Genomic DNA, 5,290 nt, shown 5'->3' on the forward strand with positions numbered 1-5,290 from the left:
TCTTTTTTCTTTTTTTAATGTTTGTAGCAACTTTATTCACCAGAACCAGAAAACCTGAAAAATATTCAGCCATCCTTCAATGGGCATGTGGTTAAACAAACTGATACATCCATAACATGGACTACCTCAGCAATACAAGAAATGAACTATTGATACATGCAGAAAATTGTATGAATCTTCAGGGAGTTATGCTGAGTGAAAAAAGCCAATCCCTAAAGATTAGACATTATATGATTCTTCTTATATAATGTTCTTAAAATGACATAATTATAAACATAAATAACAGGTTAGTAGTGGCCAGGGGTAGGGAATGGAAGAGGGGAGAGGAGTAGATGGGAATGTGGACAACACAAGGGATCTTTCTGGTGATGGAAATTTTCTGTATCTTTTCTGTATAAATGTCAAAATCCTGGTTTTGCTATTGTGCACATCTTGTAAACATCTTATTTTGTAAGATGCTACCATTGTCTCCCTCATTTCCAAAAGAATGCTTTGCCAGGTATTCTTGGTTGGCAGGTTTGCTGACAGGTTTTGAATATTTCATCCCACTCTTTCCTGCCTTGCAAGGGCTCTACTGAGAAGTCCACTGATAGTGGTATTAAAATACCATTGTATGAAATGCACTTCTTATCTCTTGCTGCTCTTAAAATTGTCTTTTATTTTTAATAATTTAATTATTACTTGTCTTGATGAACTCTTTGGGTTGAAAAATATGGAAAGATTCACAAATTTTCATGTCATCTTTGTGCAGGGACCATGTTAATATTCTATCATTCCAATTTTAGTACAAATGCTCCTTGGCTTACAATAGAGTTACTTTCCAATAAACCCATCGTAAGTAGAAAGTATTATGTTGAAATATGCAGATGACTGAAAGCAATGGCTGACTACTTTAGGGATGGTGAAATAAGTATGGTGTCTACCAAATGTTTATCACTTTTAAGTTATTGTAAAGTTGAAAAACCACAAGATAAACCACCATAAATCAAAGATTATCTGTATATGTGCTGCTAAAGTGAGCACTCTATTTTCTTTAACCAGAGATGTAAAGTTATTGTAAACATTCTTCACACACACACATCTTCTCACATCTCTGATTATTTTCTTCAAGTAAATTTCTTGAACTAGAATTATTGCCTCAAAGAGATTGCATATTTTAAGTATTCTTTTTGCCATATTGCCAATTGCACCCCTGAAATATTTCATGAGTCAGTTCTTCAGCAGCATTTTCTACAAATATCATTGTCTCTGCCTTTTCAATATTTATGTTTCAATATCTCTGCTTAGCCTTCCTTCATCTTACTGAATTGACAAGAAAGTCCAGAATATTGGTATTGGGAACATTTATACAAACAAATATCCATTTCTAATGAAAATTCTATGTTTTCAAATTATTTGTTGGCCACCCAGATAACAAGCCTTGTTAAAAACCAAATTTATTTGCTCACCTATTTTGTGTTTTCTAAGGATCAGAACTTTGATGAATATATGGAGGGGTTGTTAAAGTTAGCATAAGACAATAAAAATGTCTTCTATGTAACAAAAAATACATATAGCAATACTAGACTAAAATTGTTTAGTTTTTGTTTTATAATTATGGATTCTCAGCAGCACGTACTGATACTTCCGTTTTCTTATAATAAAATTAATAAAAATTATCAGACAGTATAGACATGGGAGCAGTTTTTTTACATGTTTAATTTCCATGTTTCTTCTCCCAGTTTCCACTGACTGTCTTCTGCATTCTTCCCATTTTTATTCCACAGTATTTTAGTCCTCTGTCAGTCGGCTCCAGATGTTTTCTTGCAACTGTAATTTGCACAAGAATTCTAGTCTTTGCCTGTGCCTTTGCTCAGCATTCATTTGAATTTGAGTTTTTATAACTGCCTTACCAAAAAGCTTTTACTTCTCTCTAAAATACCCTGTAAAATGCTTGCTCTTGATTACTTATATCCTGAGAACAGCTTTGCTCTCTGTGAGGTACCAAAGCTCTGACTGTTGCTCTACTCTCATTACTCTATGCTTTTGCTGCCTCTGGCCTTTTGTGTTTTGAACCTCCTGTGGTCTGTGGCTGCTATGAGAAGGTCAAAGCTATGGAGTGGCTAAAATGATTAGTGCAGGGCCAACCTGAGAGGATATTGATCTGCTTCTCCACGAAATGGCAATCATAATGTTTCTTTATTTTCAGAATTTATTTTCATAACAATTTAAAATGTTAACAGGGATAAAATAGAATTGAATAAACAGTATAGTTTATTTCATATGCCTTTTCACTGTGTCTCATCATATTGGTGATACCGAAATATTCTTCTTCTGAGATAGATTTGGGATCTAAGGGCAGGCATGTTGTAATCTGAGGGAGAGGGGCTGACTAGTTAATGTCATAGACTTTTGAGTCTGTTGATTCATTTTCTATCCCGTAGAATGAGCAGTTAAGAATTCTAGCTGGCCCAGGTTCTGCCTACTGGTATAATTTCTATATCTGATGTCCTTCAGAGATACCCTGAAGGGAGTATTGGGGCAGATTCTCATAGCGAGGCTGTTCATAATGCATAGAAATCCAGTCTGGCTCTGCCAGCATCTTTTGTAGTCCTGACTTAAAACAAAGCCTTACTTTAGCTGAGTTTCCCATATTGGTTTGAGTCATTTATGTTCTGTTGTTCAGATTCAGAGTTTTCTTTTTTTGTTGTTGTTGTTTTTCTGGGACGGAGTCTCACTCTGTCGCCCAGGCTGGAGTGCAGTGGCGCGATCTCGGCTCACTGCAAGCTCCGCCTCCCGGGTTCACGCTATTCTCCTACCTCAGCCTCCAGAGTAGCTGGGACTACAGGCGCCCGCCACCACGCCCTGCTACTTTTTAGTATTTTTAGTAGAGATGGGGTTTCACCGTGTTAGCCAGGATGGTCTCCATCTCCTTACCTCGTGATCCGCCCACCTTGGCCTCCCAAAGTGCTGAGATATAGAGAGTTTTCTTTTAAAATATTATTGGTCTTTTAAAAAATCTTTGTTTATATTGTTTGGTTTTAGAGACTGTATTTGCAGTAAACCAAGCCAGATAACTTGTTGCATCACGGTGCTTAACGGATTTGCTTGGCTGAACTGTCAGAACTTGGTTTATTATTTTTATCCACGTCTTATCCTGGAATCCTGTCTCCATTTTTATCTACTTAATGGCTTTAGTCTTAAGGCCCAGAAGAAAAACAATGACCAGCAGAGCACAATTCCTTAATCTGCTCGTGTGTATTAAGACTAAATCATAAAATCCAGATTATGTTTTGAAGATATTTGCAAATGTGTGAAGTTGGAGGTATGGTATGGCACGCGATAGAAGGCCATTCTCTAGCTCACGAAGGAGCACATGGATAATGATTTCTTTCCATTACCTTAGTTAGTTGCACATATCCCATTATCAATATTAGTATTCAATAAGGACATCAGCCTAATTTGGAGATATATGATTATTCAAATAATTTTGTTGTTGCCATTTTGGCAGGACACATAATTTATTGATTGGAAAGACAGTAGTCTTAAATTGCTATCCCTGATTTCCCCTTGGTCTATGTAATTTCTTCTCTTAAATCTTAAAGATACTCTGATACCTTTAAGTGGGCGATCACATCCTTTAAAGCTTCACTTTTTATGAAAATACAGACCGAATAGCCAAAGATAACAATGATAGCTGAACTATTTTGTTATTGCCAAACCAAATTGCTATTTTTCTATTCCTTGATAGAGGAATCATCATTGTCCCCCAACCCAGAACTCACTTTAATTTATCCAGTTTAATGGTTTTATTTGGAACTGTTAATTATAATGTCATTTCTTATATTAATTTCTGTTGCCTTTAAGGCTATTTTGACTGCAAATAACTGAAACCCACTTAAGAGCTTAAGTAAAAGAGGAGAAATTATTATAAATGTACTCTAGTATCTCATGGAAGCCTAAAGCAGAAAGTATATTAGGCTTTAGGAAGGACATAAAACAGGAATCTAAACAGCCACACTTTTTAGTTTCTACTAAGACAGTCTCTTACCTCCTTATATCTATTTTACTGATTTATTTCTATGAACTAGAATTCTATTTGGCCACAATTCAAGTTCCGATAGTACATATCTTCAGCCACAGGATCAGTGTCTCAATTCCAGGCAACAGGGCAGAGGATTTGATTGGTCTAGTTGGGTTTATTATGCATTCATATTCAATCAGCTCTGTCTGTGAGATAGGGCCATGTAGGACAGAGAGAACTGTATAACCATAGGAACTCAAGAGGGCAGAATTTAGAATAGGAGATCATGGTCTACTAGACATCCAAATAATTATCTACCACATTTTCCACTGGATAGAAACATAAATGCCATGGAACAGCATTAAATAACATCTCAGTTAAAAAAGCTCAGAGAGCCAGGCGTGGTGGCTCATGCCTGTAATCCCAGCACTTTGGGAGGCCGAGTTAGGCTGATCACAAGGTCAGGAGATTGAGACCATCCTGGCTAACACGGTGAAACCCCGTCTCTACTAAAAAAAAAATAATAATAATACAAAAAATTAGCCAGGAGTGGTGGCGGGCACCTGTAGTCCCAGCTACTTGGGAGGCTGAGGCAGGAGAATAGCGTGAACCCAGGAGGTAGAGCTTGCAGTGAGCCGAGATCGCGCTACTGCACTCCAGCTTGGGTGACAGAGCAAGACTCCATCTCAAAAAAAAAAACCAAAAAAAACAAACAAAAGAAAGATCAGAGAGTTTGATAGTTTTATCCAGATTCCCATGTAGGCTGCACTTGATTTTGAGGATAACTTTGAAATATTGAACTCAAAATAGTATTATTATTATTTCAATTTTATTTTCTAATGTGTGCATAATAACCACATGGGTTTAGCTTTGTCTCAAAATGTAAATTAATTTTTAAGCTCATGTCTTAGTAGCTTTGTCTTTCCTAGTTTATTTCACTTCATTCTTTCTTGGCTAGATTTCATTGGCTAGTAGTTTTATGAACAAAGCTCACTGATGCTGTAATCCTGTCTACTTGAGAATGTCTGATTTTATTTTTCTAATAGTTGAAGAGTGACTTGGCCAGACAGAATCCTTTAGTCCTACCATATTTTCCTCAAAATTTTGGAGACTGTGCTTCACTCTCTACCTGCCTGTAGTGTTGTTGTAGAGAAGTTTGATACAGTCTGATTATTTCCTTTTGCTTGGAGTGTGCTTACCCTACCTTAAGTTCCACGTAATTGTTTTCCTTATCATGAAAGTTCCATAAATTCATCAGGATATAACTTGGGATTGATTATGTTTGTC

The 5,290-nt window shown here is 36.5% G+C and overlaps 1 pseudogene; it reads right to left on the minus strand.

The window, feature by feature from the left end:
• Window positions 1-706: 706 nt before the first annotated feature.
• LOC112440215 (U6 spliceosomal RNA) lies at window positions 707-804 on the minus strand (annotated as a pseudogene).
• Between the last annotated feature and the right edge of the window lie 4,486 nt (window positions 805-5,290).

This window comes from Pan paniscus, chromosome 5, assembly GCF_029289425.2.
Source record: "Pan paniscus chromosome 5, NHGRI_mPanPan1-v2.0_pri, whole genome shotgun sequence".
Lineage (NCBI taxonomy): Eukaryota > Metazoa > Chordata > Mammalia > Primates > Hominidae > Pan > Pan paniscus.